The sequence below is a fragment of the Sminthopsis crassicaudata genome, chromosome 2 (assembly GCF_048593235.1).
Source record: "Sminthopsis crassicaudata isolate SCR6 chromosome 2, ASM4859323v1, whole genome shotgun sequence".
NCBI classification, from domain to species: Eukaryota; Metazoa; Chordata; class Mammalia; order Dasyuromorphia; family Dasyuridae; genus Sminthopsis; species Sminthopsis crassicaudata.
In genome coordinates, this window is record NC_133618.1 from 228328958 (window position 1) to 228355425 (window position 26468).

Here is a 26468-nt window from a genome sequence, read left to right on the forward strand (position 1 = left end):
TTATTATTATTATTATGTGAGCCAAGTTTTAGCCAGGTGAGATTTATATTAACAGAAAACAGACTTCAGTTAACCAAACATTCCAGGAGAAATGACCATAAATACCAAATAAAAAGATCCAATAAATGAGATTTTGAAAACAATCCTAATAGTTTACAAAACTTTAATAACAAAGAATAAAATTATAACACTCTTTAGGAATAATTTTTCCAAATATACAGCATTTCTTACATAACAAATCAATGTAAAAATCAGTACAAGGAAAATCCAAAGCTCAACAATAACATAAACATTATTATGGATTTTAAATTAAAACAAACTTATTGCCAGTAAAATAAAATCAATTCAGTTGTATGCATTTCCAAATTATCTTACATAGAAAATTACTTCATCTATTTATCAATTTGGCATTCTATGCTAAATACATTTAGAGAACAATATAGAGTAATTTTTGAAGCAATTATACTTTTTAATTCTAACCCATGTAATTTCTAAATATATCTCATTAATGTCAAATATTAAGTATATTTTTATATTAATGCTTACTCTACCTATAGAGGATCAAACATCACAATTGTCCTAACAGCAGAATATATCTTACTTTATATAATTCAATTTTAGGACAAACTATTCAAATGCAATAGATAATTTAAAAAAAAAAACCAAATACCAAACATACATAAATGACAGATTACCTCATTTTGCAACTTTTTACTAGCAGGAAAGCAGTCTTTATGGCTTGACTGGTCTTTCTTTTCAAAGCCTCCAAAGTAAATAAGACTGTGTGAGTTCGGGAAGTAGAAGTCCCAAACTCTTCAATCTTACAGCCTATCCTCATCATGCTTTATCAAATTTATTAGGTGAAAAACATTTCTTCTTTGAGTTCACATAATAGGTTATTACTGCCAAAAACATCTACTATAACACTGAAGTCATAGAGGTAAAAAACTAAAAATTTTATCCAAGCACAGGTTTAGGATTCAGAAAAATCTCTGAGCCAGCACTACAGTTTATGATATGATGACTTTGTAAAGAAAATTATACCAGAGAGACAGAGAAATACTTTTTTTATAAAATATATAGTAAATCTTTCCCCACTCTAATCCATTCTCCAATCAGCTACTAAAATAATTTTCCTAAAATGAGAATCTGGTCTTATCAGAGCTCCTACTCATTCAGTGGTTTTCTATTATTTCTATTAAATACAAAATGCTATTTGACATTCAAAGCCCTTCACAACCTAGTCCCTTCCTATCTTTTCAATTTTTTTTTAATGCTGTTCTTCCCAATAAGCACTCTTCAATCCAGTGACTCTGGATTTCTGGCTATTCTACAAGACACTCCATCTCTCAGCTTTGAACATTTTCTCCACTTGTCTCCATGCCTGGAATGCTCTCCCTTCCTCCTCTGCTCTTTTCTTTCCTTTAAGTACCAACTAAAATTCTACCTTCTAGAGGAAGCCTTGCCCTAACTCCTCTTCATTCCAGTGCTTTCTATTTCTTAATTATTTATTTCATCTTTATTCTGTTTATAACTTACTTTTTATACATTTGTTTACATAGTTTCCCCCATCCTATTGTAAGCTCCTTGAAGTCAGGGACTGTCTTATATCTCTTTTTTGTATCCCCAACACTTAGCACAGTACCTGGCACATAGGTTATTGAATTGACCATCTTTAAGGCTTCATTGGTCACACTGATCTAGTTAAACAGATTTATCACCTCAGCTTCCATCACTTATATTTGAACAAACTAAGTTAAAAGAACAGACTAAGTTAAAAGAAATGAGTAAACAGACTAAATTGCAGATTTAAATATTGAATTTACAAAATATTACATTTACAAAACTCCAAGGTTGCATAGTAAAGAAGACAAATGGGTTAATTGAAAGAAGATACATGCCACATAAAAAGCCAAAAGCATAGTCAAGGAAATTCACAATTAAAATATTTTGGAAGGATTTTAAAGATATTCTCTTCTATTCTTCCTCTCATTTAATTTCTTATCTCAGGAAGGTCAAAAGTGTTCCCTTTATACTATCATTCCATGAGTAAAGGTTTTTGTTTTGTTTTGTTTTGTTTATTCATGTGAGGTTAATATTAACAGAAAACAGGCTTTAGTTAACCAACTTGTTTCAAGAAGAATGACATAATAAAACTGAGTAAAAGAAAAATGAAAGATTCCCATCACACTATCCCTGAGTATATGATTCAATATGACTTAAAAGTTTTTAAAATACATATTTTTACTTAAAAGTATTTTAATTAAATTTTTTTAAACTATATATTTTTGTTACTTATACCTCTTTTTAAAAAAGTAAATATAGAAAACATCAGAAGGAATGTCATAAGGCAGCTAGTTCCCTGTTATCCAAGTCACACAAGTCAGTAACTAAGAGTCATCATCCAAGGCTTTTATCTAGCTGGATATTACTGCTGGAAAACACTACCATCTAACAACTAAGATTAAAGATATTTCATCTTTCTGCTACCTTTTACCCCATCACCCACTTTAAACTTCCAGTTTGAGTTTTATCTCTTCCCTTTATCAAGATAGGAGAGAATTTAAATACCATTTACACTTAAACAAACTGATTCTCACTAATGTGCTAACTCACACAGAATATTAGTATTGTCGCTTCTTTTATGTCTAACTGTAGAATGAAAATTCAGTGTTCACTTACAGGAATTTTTTGTAAATAACAAGCAGGTGAGGAAAGATTTGAGGACAGTAAAATAGAGGACAAAAGGAAGTAGAGTCTTTTCTTTTGCTTCTGCTATGATTAGGGGCAGCTTAGTGATTGTAATTTGTCCATTTGTCCATTTGTCCATCAGGGAGGTGATGACATGCAAGTGAATTGGATTTAAGTGAGAGAAGGTTGTGAGTCACTTGCCTCACTTTTCCTTCTAGAGCCATCTGGATGCAGAGGCCAGATACAGATCAGAATGACTGGAGATGGCTCTGGATGAAAAGGGAGACCGTGGCCTTTTTTAAGCTAAGGTCTTCAACGGGTCTGTTTGGCTAAGACTGCCCCCATTTGGTGATTAAGGCTGGGTAGTCCTCTATTCTCTCATCTAGTCAAAGAAAAAAAAAAAATCTAAATAAATAAATCTGGAAGGGGAAGACCCTCAGGGTTTCCGGCCAAAGCAGAAATAATTGCTATTTATATTAGAAAATCAGGTCAAAAAAAAACCTGAGTTCAAATCCATCCTCAGACATATAATAGCTGTACAGGTCACTTAACCCTGTTAGCCTCACTCAGTGGAAAAATGAACTGGAGAAGGAAATGATAAACTACTCCATCATCTTTGCCAAGAAAACTCCAAATGGGGTCATGAAAAGTCAGACATGATTGAAATGACTGAACAAACAACAACAAAGGTTGCTCTTGCCAAGGGGGCATGGACTATTCTAGAACACACATGTTTAGAGGAACAAGATTTATGAAATGTGTGATGCTACATACATGCATTTGTGAAAGAGAGAAAGGAAGCAGAGCAAAGAGACTAGACATGAACTTTAAATGGCAGACAGATTTTCCTGGAGGCACAAACATGCAGGGAAATCAAGCTCTCCCAGTATATCCTTTGATTACTAATACATATACCCTCAGAAATTGCTAAGAGCACTCTTCTTAAGTAAGATTATTCGCTAAGATTTCATCTTGCCCCTAAGTCAAAAAATCCTTTTAACTCTTGGGTAATCTATTATCTAAATCAGGGGTTCTAGACCTACAATCCATGAAAATTTAAAAAATATTTTGATAATTACATCAACATAATTGTTTTCTTTTATAATCCTTTGTTTTGTTTCATACATGGTTCTAGACCTACAATCCATGAAAATTTAAAAAATATTTTGATAATTACATCAACATAATTGTTTTCTTTTATAATCCTTTGTTTTGTTTCATACATGTAAAAAGAATCATTTGAAAAGAGTCTGTATTGCTCCTTCAGACTGTTAAAGGGGCACATAATACCAAAAAATTCCTAGTCTAAATTAATCTTTATTATCTCCCTGATTTCTATTTTATTGTTTGATTGGATTAAAATACTTGCTTACTATCTGTGACCAGATACTTTTGGGAGGAGGGTAAGAAATGTTTGTTGAAAGATATTTAAGTGGTAGAAATTAAGTTATTACCTTTCCATTCTGAAGTAGGACTATTTTCTGCACAATGAATAGAGAGCATGACTTTTATCCTGAACACTCAAAAAGTACATCATACATCCAGACTGCAAAGAGATTATGTGGAAGGAACTAATATAATTCTAGCCCAACACTTCTTTTGGACATAGGAAAGTGGAGGAGTGAACACCCAGCCACAGGCCGCCTCCTGCGCCACCCAAAGATGGAAATTTCTATCTCCCTTGGAGACAAGAGTGGGATGTTCCAGATCTTATTTATCTAAATATATTCCTGAAACTCAGGCTATCCTAAATCCCAGGGGCTGAAATTAAACTCTTCCACATACAATACGTAATATGAGTTCACTTACTATTCATAGCATCTGGATACAGATTATCTAATAAAATCAGAACTCTGCAGACTTGGCCCACCACAAATTATTGAATAAATTTATCAAAAAGTAGTTACTATTAGAACACAAGAAATCCTTAATACTACCTAAAACATACCATACCATAAAGTCATCACCACTATAAAGTCTGCTAAATCCTATCATGATTTTTTAAGAATATTCACACTGTTGAAATACTGTTGAAATGAATTCAACTATCTGTACTTTTTTTTTTTAAGATGGGAAAATTTAACATCTTTGATCTTCATTTCCTTCAATTATTTTTTAAAAATTATTCTGAGAAAGGGTTTATAGACACCCCTAGAATAAAAAAGATGAAGAATATAAATAAGAAAAAAAAAAACAAAAAAGAAGAAGCTCTGCCCTAAATCTTCAACTGTATACATACAGTATCCTTCCTGTAGAATGTAAGCTCCTTAAGCGCAAAAATTATTTTCTGGTTAATTCTTTGTATTCCCAGAATCTAATACACAGTACTTCGTGCATCATAGGCACTTAATAAATGCTCACTGAATTGAAAAAATACATATTTTGTGAGTGATCATTGAAAAGGTCTGTCTTTTGTTTCACAGGACTCAAATTCTGGACTCATCAAAGACATCAACAGATTTTTGCTATCCCTTGTGGAAGAGTAGAATTAAAGAAACACATGCCTTCTATCCAGTGAGCTCATAATACAAAATGACAAATTATCACAGTTTTGCAGATGTAAAAATGGAAACATGGTGAGGCTAAGTGACTTCCCTGCAGAGCAAGTTAATGGAAGAGTAAGGAACAAAATATTAGTCTCTTCACTTATCAGATTTTTTTTCTCTGCTTCCCAGAATTGCTTCAGAATTACTTTTGCTTTTGGTACATATAGGATATTCGCCATCCAGAGAACTCAATGATGGCTGTATCTCTGTACAGAGTTTCAGGGGATGCCAAAAAATCTTTTTCCTGCCTTCAAGTCTTTATTCTCCAAATACCCATTGGACTTCTCAACTGAGATAACCTACATTAAATTCAACATGTCCAAGACTAAACCATTATTTTTACTCCCCAAACCCTCCCTTTCCCTAATTTCCCTAGTACTTGAGAGTACCGCCATCCTCTCAGTCACCAAGACTCAAAATTTAGATGTCATCCTCAACTCCTCATTCTCTTTCATGCTCACATCTGTTTTAAAGTTCTATTGCTCCTACCTTCACAAAATTCCATCTCTTATATGGCCCCTTCTCTCCTCTGACATTGCCACCACCATTAAGACTTCATCACCACTGAAACAGCTTATTTATTAGTCTCTCAGTCTAAAATCCCTTTCCCCCTCCTCAACTTCTCCAGCCTATCTTCCATTTGGCTGTCCAATTGATCTTCTAAAAGCACAGATCTAACCATGTCACACCCATATACACAAATGAATAAATTCTAATGATGCCCTATTAACTCCATGATCAAATATAAATATACTTTCTTTGACTTTTACATCAGGCTTTTCTTTTTCTTTCTTCTTTTTTTTTTTCTTTTCTTTTTTTTTTTTTTTGGTGAGGCAATTGGGGTTAAGTGACTTGCCGAGGATCACACAGCCAGGAAGTGTTAAGTATCTGAGGTCACATTTGAACTCATATTCTTCTGACTTCAGGGCTGATGCTCTATCTACTGTGCCACCTAGCTGCCCATTTTCTCTGACTTTTAAAGTCCTTCATAATCTGGTCCCTGTGTTCTATCTTTCCAGGCTCCTTTCTTACTTATATCCTTCTTCCTGCTGAGATTACCCCAATTTTATATTGAAAATATCTTCTTGGTATATTTTCATGGTATCTCACTCATTAGACTATGTGTTCCTTTACAACAGGAACTGTTTTTCACTATTTTTTGTATTCTTAGCATTTAATATAATACCTCACCATAAAGGAGGCACTTCATAAATATTTGCTGACTGAACTATGATTTGGGGTCATATAAAAGAAGAGATAGGTTTGGGTGACTCCTAAAGTCCCATTGAGCTCTAGGCCTATGACAAATCTTCTATTAACACTGTACTATCAAAAATCAAGAATAACTTTCTGAATGTTATATTCAGTAGTATTTTCTATGTTCTCAGTCTGACATTTTTGTAGCATTTAATGCTATTGACTACCCATCTTCTTAACTTTATAGCATTCAAGTTTTCTTCTTACTCCTGATTCTTCTTTCTCCTACCTTTCCTAACAAGGTTCAGTTCTTAACTCTCTTTGCACTCACTCCTTCAGAGAATTTCTTTACTCCTACTGCTTCAAATATCATTTATGTGTAAATGACTCCAATATCTTTAACTCCAAGCTTAACCCTTTTATCAAGTTCTAGTTTTACAAAATATTTTTATCTTATTACATATTTCACTTGATTATCTTGCCACCTCAATGTCTTGCCATCTCAAACTCAACATTGCCTAAAACCTAAGTTATCAGTCCAGTTCCCTTCAAAATTGGCTTCCATGGGGCAGCTAGGATGTGGACAGACCACCAGCCGTGAAGTCAAATCTGGCCTCAGACACTTAACACTTCCCAGCTATGTGACTCTGGGCAAGTCACTTAGCCCCAATTGCCTCAGCAAACAAAACAAAACAAACCTGCTTCCACACTTCACATCTCTATTTCTGTCAAAAGTTCAATAGTTCAATCTCAAAACCTTGGGGCCATCTTTTTTCCTCCCTCTCCTAATACTCAATCTGTCTCTAGTTTTTGTTTATTATTTTTAATCCCTTCCTTTTCATTCTTACTACTAATGTTGACATCAGTTTTCAACAATTTACCTAAATTCTTGCCCTCCTCACCTGTTTTTGCTTCTAATCTTTCCTTCCACCTTCCACAGTAATCCTACTGTATTAATTTTAAAACCCTGCTTTCATCATGCCATTCCCTCATTCTGAAGCATTTAGTGGCTCCCCAGTAGTTTGCAGGATAAAGTCAAAACATTATACATTCAAAGCCCTTCATGATTCCAATCAATCTTCTCTACTATCTTTTATATAGCCAAGATGATTACATGACTATGCCACAGATAGTACTATAGTAATCTTAGAATTCTCTTTCCTCTTCTCTTCCTATTTGTATCCTAATCAGACTTCAGTTCTTAAGTTAACTGTATCCTAGTATAGATCAGAAGTTGAGCAGTGTCTGGTCTAAAACATTTCAGGAATACTAGAAATCTGCAAATGTTAGGCTAGACTTGAGGGTTTCCAATGAACTAAAGTTATGATAATAAAATTATCAGATTGATTCTGTATCATTTTTATTGATCCTGTTTATAGTTAATTGATTTTATCCTGTAACTGCCTAAGTCATGGTTCTATATTGAGCTAAGTTTAGAAATCCATTTCTCTTATGAATCACTATTCTATTGTTGCCTCAAAAAAACTCTCATCCTTTAGGGAGGAAGGTATATATCAAGGATCTACTCCTAGTATCTTTATATCACCAAGCTATCTTTCAAGGATATCTGGTTTGCTATTCAAAGAAATCTAATCCACTATTTCTAACCTTACAAGTGGAGCAAACTATGAACATTTCTTAGTTACAGGAGGGAAAGAGAGGATTATTGCTCGACCCATATTCCCAATTTTCAATCAATCATATTGTCTTCCACATCTCAGCTCTATAACCAAGCATACCAATTCCTGTCATTCATGATGTTTAGCTCTTTCAACCAATCATATCTTGTTCCATGCTTACAAAGTCCTGTTCCTTGTTTTGCACTTCCAAAACTACAAAACAAAGTTGTCCTCTTCACTTGGGGGTCATAGCTTGGCTGAAAAAGCTGAGATTCTATTTATCAGTAAATTCATGCTTCACTAATAAACTGATAATACTTGGAACTTTGTGCCTCAATTTACCTTAATTTACCTGTTACAATAACCAATAGTATCTATCACGTAACATGTGAAATATTTCTCCATATAAGGAAAAGGACCATCTTACTAGAAGCATTATAATTTACAATTCTTAGCCCCAAGCAAAAGTTTCAGATAGGGGTTATTTTACAGATGCACTCAGCTCAGTGAAAGAGTATCAAAATTTACTTCATCAGGAGACCACCTCTGGGTTTGAGTCCCAGTTCTGTCACTTATTAGCTACATGGCCTTAAGCAAATCACTTACCCTCTCTAAACTGTTAAGCTCCAAAATGAGAAAGCTGTTCACAACATGACTAATGTAGAAATTTTTTTTACATGATTGCACACATAAGAGCTATCCCAAATTACTTATCATCTTAGGGAGGGGGAAGAAAAGGAAATAGGGAGAAAATTTTGAAACTCAAAACACTTTTAAAATGAATGTTTAAAAGTGCTGCTTTTTACATGTAATTGAAAAAAATATATATTTTCTGAAAATAAAAGAGAAAACTGATGACAATTCCAAGTTCTTTTCCACCCGAACACTTGGATGATTCTAGGAGTGGGGTCTGAAGACTTCTGCCTTTCCCTGTATTGCTTTGAACTTGACGCATGGGTGGGGAGAAGAGTAAAATATGTTTAATCATTTGAGAGCACTTTAAATGTATTTGAAAGTAAAATAAAATGGTCCCTAGATTGAAGGTAAATTAAGACCAGAGATAAATCACTAATCTGATGTTCATATCCTTGCCTTATGAAAATTCTTTTATATTTGCTGTATATTGTTATTTAGCCCTTAAATATTTGTGTCCTCTTTCCAATTAGATCTCAAATTCTTTGACATATTTCTTTGTATCACAGAAGTACTTTGAATATATTTAATGTCTGTTAACTGATTTACTAAAGAGCTAAGAAAAAGACATTAATCATTAAGTTTGCAAAGGTTGTTCTTTAATCTCATCCTGCACTCTCCCATCATATTTATGTAAGCTATCTACCATGCACATCTCCCTTGCAACTCTACTTAGAATTCTTTCTCTTCCTTCAAGGTTAATCTCAGATGATTAACTCCTCCATGAAGCATTCCCTGGATTCTCTGCTAAATGTTATCTCTAATTCCTCAAATTTTCCAATAACAGTTTTTCTGAATCTCTCTTTTGCCCTTATTCCATTCTATCCTCTATCAAACATATTTATGTACTTGCTTTAGGCCTCCCTATCCAACTGTAAACTCTTTTGAGGAATGAGACTTAGTCAGTATTGTTCTTTGAATTGCTAGTGCCTATTATAGTGCCATGCACATAGAAGTCACTTAGTAAATATTTATTTAAATAATTTTTCTCACTTTACAACTCTGAGGGGAAGATGGAAGATGAAGATGGAATTTTAAAGTAATTTGTTTTTAAAATCTCATAACCAAACTTAAGCAAAGAACCTGATTCTGTCAGTCAACAAGCATTTATTAAGCATATACTACATGACAGACAAGTACTCTTCTGAGCATGGAAAATAAAAAAGGGGGAAAAAAATCTCAGCCCTAACAAAATTTTTTTCCTACTTCTGTTAAGTAAGGACTTCATGTTTCTAGGTCACATCAACATTTCTATTGTTGACAGACTTGAAATTCAGCCTAAGTTATTTTGGGCTTTAACTTAATGCTCCAAGTCTTAACCCTTTGGGAGTGAAGTAGTTTTCTGCCAAACTTGAAGTAAAGGGGATGCCCTTCAAACCCTCTTATCTGTTTGAAATCAACAGGAGTGTCCATAAATTCCCAATGTTGAAATTTTTCTAGAGTATTTTCTCTGCTTCTTTCTTTTGTCTCTGTTACACCTTATTTTATATCACACTTAACTCTGTATGTGTTGTATTCTCCCTACTGAAAGGTAAACTCTTTAAAGGTAAAAATAGTTTGTTTTGTTGGGTTTTTTTGTTTTGTTTTTAAATTTTTTTTAACCTCAAGGACCTTCACAGTATCTTGCCTTTAATAAGTGAATGAAAGGCTGTACAGAAAAAGTTTTGTCAAAGACACAAGAATAGCAATAAACACCCAATAAACTTTACTAAGAGGCAAATTTTTTTGATCCCCAGAAAAGTGATATTTCAAATACCCATAAATAAATATCAAATAAGATGACATGTTTTGAAAAATCTTAAAGTACTATATGCCCACTATTATTCTTATTGTTTTATGTAACCCTTCTCAAAAATGAACATTTTTGTCTGTTTGTCAATGAAATACAAAATCCTATTAAATTATCCTCCAGCAACACATGCCATATATATATTTTTAAACTTATGGTTTGCAATTGGCTATCAAGTAAACTGTTAAAAATAGTTTTTCTATCCTCAGGGGGAAACTTTGCTATGTGTTGGAAAACATTTTCCAAGACAGTGAAGTTTAATAAAAGAATACTAGCTTGGGAAAAAAAGATTTGAGTTCTAAAGCTATCATTGTTTTGTCCTGAGACTTAATCAGTTAACTTCCGGTTTCCCTAATTCAATGGTCAAATAGATCTGTGAGCTAATAAATTCAGAAGCTCCCTCCAGTGTTGTATATCACATCCCATCCAGGCCTGTCAATCCTGTAAAAATCATACATCAGTTTGTCTTTGTTTTTGTTCAGTCTTTTCTTTTTAGTCATGTCTGACCCTTCATGACCCTGTTTGGGGTTTTCTCAGCTACGATACTGGAATTATTTGCCATTTCCTTCTCCAGCTTACTTTACAGATGAGGCAACTGAGGCAAACTTGGTTAAGTGACTTGTACAGGGTCACACAGCTAATAAGTGTCTGAGGCTGGATTTGAATTTAAGAAAATGAGTCTTTTTTATTCTGAGCCCAATCTATCCACCAAGCCACCTGGCTGCCACTAATGTGTTTTTATGAGGATTACCAAAAAATTATAGAATGTGAGTAGTGTGGTATATGGAAAATAACACTCAATTGCTAATGAGGAGCGAATTTTTGTCCTTTGACTTGACAGAAAGTCAAGCATTACACCTTTCAGGGCCTCAGTTTTCTTATCTATAGAATATGAGGATTGGACTAGATCAGAAATTTTTAGCTTAGGATCAATGAAATTGTAAGGTTTCAAAAATATGTATTTTAATAACTATATTCCAACATATTTGGTTTTTAGTCCTACGTATTTTATTTGTTGTAAACCTATATATTTTATGCACTTAACAACATTATTCTAAGAAGAGATCCACAGGCCTCACCAGAATGCCAGAGGCATCCATGACACTAAAAAATTAAGCATGTCTGGACTAGATAATCAGTAAGATCTCTTTCAGCTCTAAAATTCCAGTTCTGTGAAATTTTTTAGCAGCTCTCGGGGAAGAAGTGGAGGAAGATGCATAATATTTTGCTGCTTTCATTCAATTAAATTCAATAAGCATTTTATTAGACATCTAGTGATTATGTTAGGTGCTGGCAATACAAATATACATGGAGCATAGAGAGACTTCCCAAGGAAGTTTACATTTGGGATTCCAAGAGGAGGAAATGTATTCTAGACAAAGGGAATGGATGAGAGATGGAATGACAGGAAAAAGTGTTATAAAAATGTAAAGTTAGGGCAAAATCACTATTTAGATAAGGAAATGCCATATTCAGACCACAGCAAGTCCCTTCCATGCTCTTCAAAAATGTTATCCCTAAAACAGAGATCTGACAAAGTCACAGACCTACTCAAGAAGCTTCAGTGGTTCCCTATTGCCACTAAAATAAAATATACATTTTTCTGTTTGACATTTAAAGTCCTTTACAATCTAATTCCAGTCTTTCAAGTTATTCCCCCTCATGTACTCTAAATTTAAACCAAACTGCCCTACTTGCTATTTTCCAATATGATATTCCATTCCCTGGCCTCTGTATTTTCTTTACACAAGCTGTCTGTCCTTACCATCCCTGTAATGATTTGCTTCCTCATCTCTTATTTTCACAAGACTCACTTCAGATACCACCTCCTCCTCCAAAAGGCCTTTGCTGATTGATTTGTTATTGTTCTTATTGATCAGTCATTTACCTGACTTTTTGTGATCCCATTTGGAATTTTCTTGGCACAGACACTGGAGTAATTTGTCATTTTCTTCTCCAGCTCATTTTGCAGATGAGGAAACTGAGGCAAACAGGGTTAAGTGATTTGTGCAGGTTCATATGGCTATTAGGTTTCTGAGGCTCCATTGGAATTTAAGAAGAGAAGTCTTCTTGATTCTGGAGCTGACACTCTATCCACTGTCTTATTTGTTTTAGCTTTCCACAGATGTAACTTCGTATGTATTTTGTATATATGCATTCCCACCTAGAATACCAGCTCCTTGAGAGCAGGGGCAGTTTTATTTTGCCTTTGTATTCCCACTACTTACCACTGTATCTTAAAATAGTGCTGAATGAAGGCTCATTGAAGTGACTTGAATTGAGCAGACAGTGCATAAAGGGGACTAGTGTCAAATAAATATTGAAAGGCAGATTGGAACCAGACTTTGGAAGGCTTAAATGACAAGCACAGTAGCTTGTGTTTTGTCCTAGAGGAAATAGGAAGATATAGCGAATTCCTGAGATAAGTAGTAATATAGATGTTCCTGTGGCTTAGGAACACTATTTTACCAGGATTTGTGGAGCATGGATAGGAGAAGAAAAGACACTAGAAGAAAGGAGACAAATTAGGAAGCTATACATAGGGAAGAGATGAGGGTCATAACATAAAAGAAGCTGTTATGTGAGGAGAAAGAAGGTCTGATAAGAAAGGTGATGGGGAGGAAGAATCAATAAGATATGTTGGTTATTTGGATGGGAGGAGGGAGGTGAGAGAGAGGGGAAGTAAGGATGCCTATGAAGTTCTAAACTCAGAAATAGACTCTCAACAGAAATAGGCAAATATAAAGAAGAGAGTGAATTAAGGTCAAAGACAATAAGTTGTTTTCATTGCCATAGGTACACAAGGTAGATCATTATTATCTATTTATTCCATTCTGTATGATTCTTATTTATGTCTTTCTATATATCCTGCAAAGGGGATCCACTGAAGATGTTATAATCATTTTATTTTTACTGATATATTTCTGAAGATTCTTTGAAACTAATAGTACATTTTACCTATCATTTTGTAATTATTCACATGTAATAACCTATAACAGTAGCTATAACATGTGAGTGCTTTCTAACTTAAAATTAAGATATGTCATATTTTATTTAAAAAAAAAAAAGAGCTCCATCCATGTAAAAAATGGAGTCTTGGGGCAGCTAGGATAGAGCACCAGCCCTGAAGTCAGGAGGACCTGAGTTCAAATGTGATCTCAGATACTTAACACTTACTAGCTGTGTGACCCTTGGCAAGTCACTTATCTCAGCAAAAATAATTTTTTTTAAAATGGATACTTGCTACAATCCTGGAAATTCAATTCATAAAGTAAAGATGAGGATGGGAAGGAATTTTCACCCATGAAAATGAAGACAAATATAGAATTATTTTTCCAAAGAGCATTTATGGGATTTAATTAACATTATTAGTATGGGTATCAAGATCAATAATATTAAAAGAAATAGGAGTTTATCTACTCCTATGTGCAAAGTATTTAAAAAGGCTTGAACAGAAGTTTTAGGAACTTTATTTCAGAAGAACAAGATAAATATCATAAGCAATAATACAAAATAATACAGGAAGGTGAAAAAACTGGCATATTTGAAATCATAGTTTGGAATAAAAAATTAGTTTTGTTACTTTCTATCTGTCATCTCAAACAAGTTGTTTTACTTGAATTTGAGTCTTTTCAGCAATGTAGTGATTCAAGTCAATTCCAACAGATTTGTGATAGAAAGTATTATCCATATCCAGAGAGAGAACTATGAAGACTGACTGTGGACCAAAGCATAGTATTTTCACTTTTTTGTTGTTGTGGTGGTGGTGGTGGTTTGTTTGCTTGTTTGTTGTTTTTTCTTTCTTGAATTTTTTTCCCCTTTTGATCTGATTTTTTTTGAGCAGCATGACGAATATGGAAATGTATTTAGAAGAATTGCACATGTTTAATTTATATAGAATTGCTTGCTATCTTGGGAAGAGGGAAAGAGGGAGAAAAATTTGGAACACAAGGTTTTGCAAGGCTAAATGTTGACTATATTTGCACTTATTTGGGAGAAAAAAATTTTTTTTTTCATTTCTTCACTTTTGTGGGTCTCAGTATCTCTTTTTTTAAATGAGGGAATTGAATTGGGGACCACTAAGTCTGAAGTCCATTGCCATCCTAACTATGGTCCTTTGTATAGTAGGAGGAGTAGCCATTGATGACTCAGGCCTTAAAGCCTATGTAATATGCTCAATCTAGTGCCAACTAATTTGGATGCTTGATGAGCTTGCTTTTAGGCATACAAAATGGCCCAGTGAGCCTAGACTTCAAAGCAAGTACCAATATCCTCTGATATTTCCTGTCTGCTCACTGCAGGGTGATAAAAAGCCTTTTTGTCTGCTGAGCAGGAACTGAGTGTGTATATAAAAGGTTAGAAAGGACAATCTCTTACTCTTTCTTTCCAGAAGATTTCAAGTGACAAGGAAAAATAGTTGTGGGCCTAGGGAGTAGAGTAGAGTAAGAGATTGGGCCTCACCTCCCACTTTTCTGCCAGGAATCCTAAAATACTTTGTGCTTGCTTTTGTCTCTTTTGTTTTTCCTTTACTAGTCTTTGGTGAATAAATATGCAAATAAACTAGACCACTTTACAAACGTGGGAATTTTGAAAGGAACTCACAAGGCAGAAAGACCTTGCCTTACTCTCATTTTCACTTCTTCAGACACAATGGCATTGTAGGTCTCACTCACATATAGCAAGACTGGTAAAATATTTGTTTAAAAAAGCGGGAACTTTGCTTTCATGGGAAATTTAGAATTGGTAAAATAACTTTGCGAATTCCCAACTTACTGTCCTTTTCAACTCTGGGCCAGAAATGTCTGTCATTCATTAAATATAGATGTGAAGGATCATACAATCCATAGGGAACACCTCTTCAACTTTGACTCTACACTGGATCTTCTCCATCATGGAGATGAATAATTTTAGGAAGCATACATTTGCTTCTCGTTTATGCCTTTCCTAATATTAACATCAGAAGATCACTAAGCAATGTTATTTCTGCTTCTACATCTTTTAAGGAATTTTTAACAATCTGGATGTAACAGAAACATTTTGTTGTAAAAGATTCTGTAAGGTGACATTCTGTCGATGTTTTTCATAATCAATAAACAATAAGCCCAACTGAATTTTATATTCTTTATATCCTTTGGTCTATTATGGGTTGATCAAGATGTGGGGCTATTATTTAATATTCCTCATGGAAGTATTCAATTTCTATTAATACCTTCATCAAAGATAACCTCAATTCATGTATAGATGATTTTTACAAAGATTTGGCATAGATAAGAAAGTAGAAATATAGTGTGGTAATTATTGATCAGTTTGGTCAATTTGGTCAGTTTTGTTTTGGGGTTTTTTGGTTGTTGTTTTTTTTTTTACTATTAATGAAGTTTGAGACTTATCTTTATGCTTTTGATAGCTTTCTGTCCTTCAGATACTTTGTATCTAAATGTTCTCATCTCTCAGTGCCTTCACAGTTTTATGGTTTCTATCACAGATCTTCTTTCTATAGCTTGGTCCAATGCAGCTACTTTTCCTGCTTTTGTTCTCTTTAATGCATTTCTCCCTCCTCTGAAGTACCTTGGGAAGTATGATACTAAGTTTGGTGGTTCTGCTATCCTTGATTAAGAAATTGTTGTTGAAATGTTTTTTTGGCAAATCATTTCCATTTGTCTTTTATTTCTAATCCTCTTTCCATTATCTTTGAATGCTCTTGGGATGACTTTGCTTAGTCGAATAGCTCACCAGGTTTTCTTTAGACTGATTTTACTTTGTGGTGCCTCCCTCTGCTTTATGAGATAATGTTGCTCATAATTGTCCATCAATTTTCTAAGATTGTGAAAAAGGAGTTTATAGTCTCTCCTGGCACTGCCTTTGGAAGCCATTTTTTCCCCTTCCAATTTAGCAAATAAGTCAAATGTTTCCTAAGGTATATTCTGGGTCTTTCTGGTCTCCTTGCTGTAGCAATTAATTTACGGTGTTTTAACTTTTGGATAGAATTATTATAGTCAATGTCAATTTCATTTCTATTGTCTATTTTCCATTTCTTATTTCCAAAAACTTGCTTAAATAAGTGTTAATTTTTTAAATTTTTACACCACAAGTTGTGAAAGAATCCCGCCATTCTGGAGAGCAATTTGGAACTATGCCCAAAAAGTTATCAAACTGTGCATACCCTTTGATCCAGCATTGCTGTTATTGGGATTATATCCCAAAGAAATACTAAAGAGCGGAAAGGGACCTGTATGTGCCAAAATGTTTGTGGCAGCTCTTTTTGTTGTAGCTAGAAACTGGAAGTTGAATGGATGCCCATCAATTGGAGAATGGTTGGGTAAATTATGGTATATGAAGGTTATGGAATATTATTGCTCTGTAAGAAATGACCAGCAGGAGGAATACATAGAGGCTTGGAGAGACTTACATCAACTGATGCTGAGTGAAATGAATAGAACCAGAAGATCACTGTACACTTCAATGTTGTATGAAGATGTATTCTGATGGAAGTGGATATCTTCAACGTAAAGAAGATCCAACTCACTTCCAGTTGATCAATGATGGACAGAAATAACTATACCCAGAGATGGAACAATGGGAAGTGAATGTAAATTGTTAGCACTACTGTCTATCTACTCAGGTTACTTATACCTTCAGAATCTAATGCCTGATGTGCAACAAGAAAATGGTACTTACACACATATATTGTATCTAGGTTATATTGTAACACATGTAAAATGTATGGGATTACCTGTCATGGGGGGAGGGAGTGGAGGAAGGGAGGGGATAATTTGGAAAAATGAATATAAGGGATAATATTATAAAAAAGATAAAATAAAATAAAATAAAATAAAGGTCAATTACAAAAAAAATTTACACCACATATCTTTTTAATTGTTATTCTTTCTTTTTATTATAAATTCTGTTCTTTGGTCTTTCAAGTCAATGGCCTGATTGTACACAGACAGCTGACCCCAGTTAAAAGTCCCCTGTTAATAAATTTTTCCTATGACTAAAATGTAGTCTCTCTCATTCTTCATGATATTTACTATTCTCCATGGCCAGCAATTACAAATTCTTTAATAGAAAGTATCCATGAAACAGAAGTATTTTTGTTATTTAGTTGTTTTCACTTAGGTCTGACTCTTTATGATCCAATTTGGGGTTTTCTTGGCAGAGATACTGGAGTGGTTTCCTTCTCCAACTCATTATATAGATAAAGAAATTGAGGCAAACGGGATTAAGTGACTAGCCCAGGGTCACCTTGTTAGTGTCTGAGGGCAGATCTGATCTAAGGATGCTATGTATTTTTGACTCCCAGTCCTATACTCTTGTCTACTGCTCCACCTGTCTGCCCAATAGAGGCATTAAGTTTCTGTATAATTTATGTCATTGGTCTCTCCTGAACCAATGTTCCTATGTATTTTCCCTCATTTTCAACCTTTCTCCTTTGCAATGAAGTCATCAATTATCAAAAGTGTCTGATAATTTCATGTTCTTATCAAATCTTCCAAGAGTTTCTTTACCACTTATTCTTGAGCAGGTTATGTTGGTACATAAGAAGCCATTATTCTTGTGGTGGATTTTTCTAAGTACTTATAATTAGAACTTAGATATGTAAAACCAAATGTCCCACAAAATAAAAGCTCAAGTCTGTAAAGTTAAAATTTGTGATCCTATTTGCATTAATGTCACAAAATAATGTTCATGATGAAATTCAAATAGGGAGACTTTCTAAAGCATCACTTAGCCTTTTACTTAATGTCATGAACCATTTTGCCCATCTGGTGAAGCCTGCAGATATCCCTTTTCAAAATGTTTTTAAATGTACAAAATATATAGAACTAAAAAGGAAGTCAATTATATTGAAATACAGTTATCACAATACTTATTTTTAAAGTTCATAGATCCCAGGTTGTCAAAATCATTTGAACTGAGCTTTAAATAATTCAAAATTAAGTGGAAATTAAGCTAATTAGTGAACCCTCTTGAGGGCAGGGCTGTTTTGAGAGGTATCATTTTCTTAGTCTTTATCCTCAGTACCTAGCATAATATTTTATACATAATGTCTAATAAATGTTCCTAAATTGAAAAGGTATTTTAAAAGATAAAAACGCAGGGGAAGAATTGAGTAAAGAAGGCAAATAGGGCAAGATGGAAAGGGAGAGAAGGGGGCAAAGGAGAAAGGATAGGAATACAACGGAGGAGCTAAAAAAGGTACGAGAAAAGGAAGCTAGAATATTGAGGTGGATGAAAGGAGATTGAGGGGAGGAGTGGAAAGAGAGGAAAGAAGAATGAGGGGGAGTGTGGGAAGGAAGGAGTGGAGATAGAGAGGGCCAGATTAAAATGGAGAGGAAATAGAAGGGGCGGGATGGTAAAGGGAAGGAGAGGGAAAGAAACTGTGAGAGAAAGGTGGGGAAAGAGAGGTAGAGACAGGGTGGGAGGGAGGTAAGGGGGCAGGACAGGAACGGGGTAGGGAGGAAGTAAGGAGACTGAAGGAGAAGAATGGGAGGAGAGGGAGGGAGAGAGGGAGCGGGGCAGAATAGGAAGGAAGAGGAAGTAACTGAGGCAGGATGGAACTAGTAGAAAGATAAAGAAGGAGGCTGGGAGGGTGAGGTGGGGTAAAGGTGAGATCACTGGAGGCGGGGAAAGAGAAAGCAGAAACAAGCGGAGGGTGGACTAGATGACCCGAGGGAAGAAGATCATATAAAAGAGGCAGACTTACGTCCTTCCTTACTTTCAGAGGCCCAGCTCTGGCCTGACGGGCGGGTCAGACGGTAGCTCAGGGCCCGGTCGGCCCCTCCTCCGGCTCTAAGACCAACCCCAACCCGAGATCCCACGGCTCGCTCCCCTGTCTGGTACCACGCGCAAACTCCCCACCTCTCACCCCCAGAAAATAGTGCCTTTCAGATTCCAGAGCTCGGGCCTCCGACGCCTGCCCGCCCCACCCCCTCCCTCTTGGCCCAGCCGTCGCACCCCGCGGAGGTCGCCTCGTGCAGGGGCTGGTAGGGCTCCTTGCTTTGCTGGAAAGCCAAAGTCCGCTCGAGTCTCACTCCTGGAAGCTGGAGAAGTGCCCTGATTCGAGACAATCAGGAAAGTAATTAAGGGTGAGTGTATGTTAGAGAGGCTGTGTGGTACTTTGTAGTAAAGGCTGGATGTGGCTCAGGAAGGCGGAGAGGGGGTGGGGAATTCAAGACACTAGCCATATAACCCTGCACAAGTCTCATCATTATCCACACTAGTCTCAGGTTACTCACCTGTAAAACGGGGATAATAATACCGGTAGGACCCACCTCACCGGATTATTTGGAGGCTCAAATGAGATCATATACTGGAAGGTCCATAAATGTCAGTTATAATTCTCATGCTTGGCCCTTTCTACCGCCCACTCTAGCAGAGATTGGACGACTGCCATTTCTGCTTTTCCACTGAGACAGCAGTGTTGGGGGGGAAACTAGCTCTGGCCCTGGGTCAGAATCTTTGCTTTCCAATTACTATTTGTATGACCTGGCAGCCTTGGCCTTATCATCCATTCCTCATGCTCCCTCACTCCACAGATGCACTCCGAAGCCTGAAATTGTCATTTGCACATCAGTAAGCCCAGCCTTGTCTGTACTATTGCAACAACCTCATAATTGGTCTCCTGACCTCACTTCTACCTTATTCTAACATAGTGCTAAAATGATTTTCCTAAAACAGATCTGATCCCACTCAATAAACTTCAGTGGCACTTTAATAATGCCTTTCAGACCAAATAGAAACAAATTACTCCGTTTCACAACCTGACCCCAACCTACCTTTTCAATCATAAAATTTTGTTCCCTTCTGACACTCATATCTAGTCAGAATGGTCTTCTAATTGTTCTCTTTTTTTAAAGCACTTCTTCCATTAAGAAAGCAAGAGAAATAATTATTAACCAATTATTAACATGGGGGAGAGAGAAATCCAGATTTTTCTTTTCCTAGTTCCTCATTTGATTTGGTAAAGCAAAGTCTGAAAGACAGGGCTCATGATGAGATTAGGATCACTTTTGGGTGGAACTCCCCAGCTGGGAAAGTTTAGTTCTGATTAAAGGGTATTATCTAGGATTAGATGAATTCTGGCCCTTTGTTCAATTTCCTAAGAATATTGGATGGAGGATAGATCCTTTAGTATACGTTGCAAAATTGATGATATGGGAAGAGAGGAGTCCAAGGTTATAATCATAGTCAAATCTGAAGTCCTCCCTTAGAATAAAACCACTTCTCATAATATTCTTTCATCAATTATTAACCAATCAGAATTGATTTTTACTTTTCCAAGTAACTCTGAAAGAAAAGTTTATTTCCTAGAGGACCAATGACTTTGTTATTGATTATATGCTAGCCATAATTAATAAGTTGATTATTAGCTATCCAAAAATTCTCTCTCAGACTTTTCATTCATCAACTATTCTTTACATAGGACTTTCTTCATTCATCAACTATTCTTTACATAGGACTTTCTTCATTCATCAACTATTCTTTACATAGGACTTTCTTCAATTTCCTTCCCATGCCTGGAATGCACTTACTCAATTTACGAATCTTTTGTTTCCTTCAAAACTCAGCCCAAGTCCCACTTTCTCCAAGAAGCCTTTCTTGAGCACTGTTTCCTTGTTAATGCCATCCTTTCATATCACATATTTATTTATACTTATTTTGTATGGAGGGGGTGATTAGTCACTCAGTTGTAGTACCAAAAATAGCAATGGACAGTGAGGATACAAAAGCCAAAGTGAAAAATAACTCCTCCTTTCAAAGAACTTGGATATAGTCCATTAGCAGAGGTAGGAAAAGGGAGGGAGGGAACATACACAATATAAGTATAGGGTGCCTTGTCCTGACATAGACTATAAATTCTTTGAAGGCAGAGACTGTATGAGCCTGCTAGACACTTAATAAATGCTTATGATGATGTCCAAAGTCCTTTACCATTTTAAATCTTATGGCCACTAATATTAAGTATTAAATGCAAGTTACACTACATTTAAGAACCATTTGATTTTTCTCATACAGAGGCCATTCCTTTGCCAAGTTATCTTTCCAAACAATTACATGGGAACTAGGTTCACAATTGGTTCATGGACTTAGTATTTCAGTACTAAGAACTGTTCTTATGGACAGAACCTTCTTCTGTTTTTTCTTTATACCCTGAGGACAAGATGGATTTATGTACCACATGAAATTTATTGGATTCTAATCCAATGTAAGAATTTTTAATACTGAATTAATATGTAGAGGCTAGAGAAACAGGCTGTGGACCTGTGATTTCATTGATACAGGGAATTCTAGGACAAGGAAATCTTTCTACCAATTCAGGTTGACACTTTCTTTATAATTTACAGTCTCAGAGAGTTGCCAGGAGCACTGAGAGGTTAAGAGATTTGGAGAGGGCCACACAACCAGTCTGTGTAAGAGAGAGGACTTGCAGCTCATGTCTTCCAGTTTTGAGGTGAAATCTCTACCACCCCACTGTTGTCTCATTAATATGGATAATAAAAATAAAGCTCTAGAGTATAGCAGGTTGTCAAAAACAACCAATCTACAACAGAAATGCAGTATAAATCTTTTAAGTGTTAAAAGATAATACAAAAGATCACACCTTAGCAGAGGTGTCAAACTCACTTCACCAGCAAAACTCTCTAATAAGGCCTGAACCAGATTAAAATGCAATTAAGAAATGTTTAACAAAATAAATATCATTACAGCATAATATAGATCTTGTTGAATTATGATTTTCCCAGTGCTTTTAGACATGATAAAACCTCCACCAAGATGTGGCAGCAGGAATCTGTTTGTATTTGAGTTTGACACTACTGCCTTAAAATAAATTGGGATTCCAGAGGTTATCTATTTCACCCTTACCAAAAAAAAATCCTAAGTGTAATATTTGAAGATGTGATTGGAGAAAATTTCCTACATTGGACAGAAGAAAACACTGGAAAGAATTCAAAGGACTTCACCTTTCTTTCCATTACAAAAATCCAAAAATTCAAATCTTCTAAAACATCATCAAACTTCGAAAACAAGGAAAGATCTTTAAGCATTTAAAAGGAAGAAAGGAATTACTTATCTCAGAGCAGTGGTCAGAATAGCGTCCGGAGATTGAGCAGAGCAGGACCCAAGAACTATAACTCCCTGGAGATGGTCTGGCAGCAGCACAGAGCAGAAAGGAAGCAGTCTTTGGAGCCTGGTTTGAATCCTGATTTATTCTTCAGAATTCCTGGATCTTTCTATCATTGTGTGACTGAGTAGCTAGTAACCAGCAGTCAGCAACAATGTAGCAAACTAAACGCAACACTTTTAACAGCTCTCCCAAGGACATTGGGAGAACACTGTGTTTTCTTCCCCCTTACAATAAATTTTAGTTGAGAATCACGAGTTTGCATCAAAATAAAACTGTTTTATCTTGGATACAGTTGAGATATAAATTGTTTCTTCACAGGCACAGCCTGGCAATACCATTCCTGTACATCAGGACAAGCCTTGGGGCATCCTGTGATCTTTAAGGGAAAGTCTTGGGTGATTAGTTACAAAAGTCATACTCAAGGCCAGGGAGGGAGGGAGGGCTAGAAGAGTGGGAATGGGGGGGGGGGGTAGAGAAGAGGAAAGATCAGGTAGGAGCAGTGCTCAGGAGACCTGGGGAAGACTAGGCAAGTGTTAAGTAAGAGGAGGCAGCCTGATGTCTGTGAGGAGAGAAAAGATTGCTCTGCAGCCTAAATTAGAGGAATAGGGAAATTATTAACTCATTAGATCTGACTGAGGAGCAGAAGTTCAGCATGGCAGTACAAGTCCATTCAGCCGGCCTAAGGGAAGCAAAAGTGAGCTCAGCAGGCCAATGTGAAGTAAGTGATGAGTGCCTAGTAGACCCAGGGAATATGGTTAAAGGCAGGCATTCATTTTCCAGGCAAGGGGGCCAATTGAGTGGTTTGAAGTAATTTGAAGCAATCCACACTCTTGCTGCTACAGAAAAAAAATACACCTAAAAAGATTACAGAGAAAAACTAGCTTAAAAAAACAAACCTACAAATAAACAGAAATCAGCTGAAATAGAAAGGGAATAAAGCAAAGTGCTGATGCGATTTTGAAGAGGGGAAATGCTATAGAGCAAATGAAACAGCTGAAGTACCCAGAGTAACACTGATGGAAAAAGGGAAATATGCTCAAATGGATAAATGAAACATTTAAAGCAATAAAGCAAGAAATAACATTGATAAGAAAAATCACAAAAACCAAAGAAAAGATGAGCTTGTAACAACATTGGGTTTCTTTTTCAAGTTTTTATTTCAGAAGAAGCTATAGAAGTAAAAATAAAGAAAATGATGATATGAGAAATATTCTATAAAACCTGAAATCATCAGTAAAGTAGGCTCAGTGACTAACACAGAAAACAGAATTGCAGGCAATGCTGGCTTACTAGATAAACAGTTTTAGAAAATATACTAGTTTCTATTTCTAGCCATAATGATGAGAATTAGATAAGGGGTACCTACATGAAATTAGGTTTAATTGCGGTCTAGTAGCAGGTTTGGGGACAGGAAGTCAAATGGAGCTCCCCTGAAACCCCTTTGGATTGGGTGCAAGGGTACAGAGTTAAATGAAATCTAGTAGCAGAGCAAGAGTCCCCTGTAAAAGAATTTACAGACCCAAAAACCTAAATTGATAAAAGAGGGTTTGGAAGTAAGATTAAAAGGTGTTAGGTAAAGAGAGGAAGACACCAGAGCCAGAATGGTTCCAGTGGGCAAAAATCCTTTGACATGGCAGGGGTAAGGCTGCCATGTTTGGGACCTCTGCAAAGAGAGGAGTTCAGCTTGGCTCTTTTATAATAGGGGGCTTTCGCTGCAAGCTGAAGGGGCTTTGGGTGGAGTCCCAGGTTGGCTCCGGGCTTTCAGCCTGGGTTAGAATTTGAATTGAATTCAATGGGTTTCAGGACTGAGCCAGATAACAAAGATGAAAACTGTTTGTGACCCTTCCCAGAGGCAGAGTCCAAGAAAGTTTTCTTTTTTAAGAGTTTTGGGGTTTCCTCCTCATTATGAAACCCTCCTCAAATCATTATTAATCAGAGAAATGCAAAATAAGATAATTCTAAGGTACTACTACATACTTCTCAGATTGGTTAGGATAACAGGAAAAGATAATGCTGAATGTTGGAGGGGATGTGGGAAAACTGGGACACTGATACATTGTTGGTGGAATCGTGAATGCATCCAACCATTCTGGAGAGCAATTTGGAACTATGCTCAAAAAGTTTTCAAACTATGCATACCCTTTGATCCAGTAGTGCTACTACTGGGCTTATATCCCAAAGAGATATTAAAGAAGGGAAAGGGACCTGTATGTGCAAGAATGTTTGTGGCAGCCCTCTTTGTAGTGTTCAGAAACTGGAAATTGAATGGATACCCATCATTTGGAGAATGGCTGGATAAGTTGTGATATATGAATGTTATGGAATATTATTGTTCTGTAAGAACTGACCAGCAGGATGATTTCAGAAACACCTGGAGAGACTTACATCAACTGATGCTGAGTGAAATGAGCAAGACTAGGAGATCATTATATATTTCAACAACAATACTATATAATGACCAATTCTGATGGACATGGCCCTCTTCAACAATTAGATGAACCATTTGTTCAATAATGAAGAGAACCAGCTACACCCAGCAAAAGAACTCTGAGAAATGAGTGTGAACCACAACATAGCATTTCCACTTCCTATGTTTTTCTACTTGCATTTTTTATTCTCTTCTCAGGTTATTTTTACCTTATTTTTAAGTCCGATCTTTCTTGTGCAGCAAAATAACTGTTTGGATATGTATACATATATTGTATTTAACACATACTTTAACATATTTAACATATATTGGTCTACCTGTCATCTGGGGGAGGGGTGGAGGGAAGGAGGGGAAAAGTTGGAACAGAAGGTTTTGCAAGGGTCAATTCTGAAAAATTACCCATGCATATATCTTGTAAATAAAAAGCTATAATAAAAAAAAATTTTAATATACCAGTTTCATTATCAGTGACATCCCAGAATTCCCTAGAAAAACAAAAGGACCTTAGCAATATATTCCAGTATATGATCAAAGACAGTTTCACAAATTTATCTAAAACAAGCAATAACTAGAAAAAATTCACAGGTCAATCATTGGATCTTAGACCAATAATAAAAATATTAATAGTGAACTATATACTGCTCAGTATGTGTCAGGCACTGTGCTTTACTGTGTGCTTTACAAGTATTACATGTTTGATATTCACAGAAACCTGAAAGGTAGATGCTACTATTATCCCCATTTTACAAATGAGAAAACCAAGGCAATTAAAGCTTAAGTGTCCAGGGGCATACAACTAGTAAGTGTCTGAGATATGAACTAAGGTCTTAATGACTCCAGGCCTAACATTATCCACTGGGCAATCCAGACGATCTTCCAAAGTTGTTTGTTCTTAACAACTTAATTTCAATACCTCATTTTTAAAAATAGTATTTAATTTTTCCACATCATGTAAAGACAACTTTCAACATTCATTTTTGTAAAACTTTTGTATTCTAAATTTCTCTCTCTTCTCTCCTTACCTCCCTCCTCCCCAAGATAGTAAGCAATCTGATATAGGTTAAATATGTGCAATTCATTCAAAAATATTTCCATATTTGTCATGTGCAAGAAAAATCAAGGGGAAAAACCACAAGAAAGAGGAAAAAAAACCAAGCAAATAAATCACCAAAAAAGATTAAAATACTGTGCTTTGATCCACATTCAGTCTTTATAGTTCTCTCTCTGCATGCAGATGGCATTTTTCACCGGGTTGTATCTTTTTTTTAAAAGCTTTTTATTTTCAAAACATATGCATGGATAATTTTCAGCATTCACCCTTGCAAAACCGTGTGTTCCAAATTTTTTCCCTTCCTTCCCCTCATCCTCCCTCCTAAAT

At 35.7% G+C, this 26468-nt stretch overlaps 1 protein-coding gene across 8 annotated transcripts in view; it reads right to left on the bottom strand.

The window, feature by feature from the left end:
- FAM178B (family with sequence similarity 178 member B) overlaps positions 1-26468 on the bottom strand; it is a 188994-nt gene that overhangs the window by 154365 nt on the left and 8161 nt on the right. For 2 of the 8 annotated variants that reach the window (XM_074288426.1, XM_074288425.1), the window contains exon 1: positions 19240-19483. The exons of 1 other annotated variant lie outside the window; for it this stretch is intronic. The gene's annotated coding sequence lies outside the window, so the exon portion shown is untranslated. Of the gene's footprint in view, positions 1-19239; positions 19497-22604; positions 22682-26468 lie in introns of those variants that run through there. 5 more of the 8 variants (XM_074288421.1, XM_074288422.1, XM_074288420.1 and 2 more) reach the window with 5 other exon arrangements.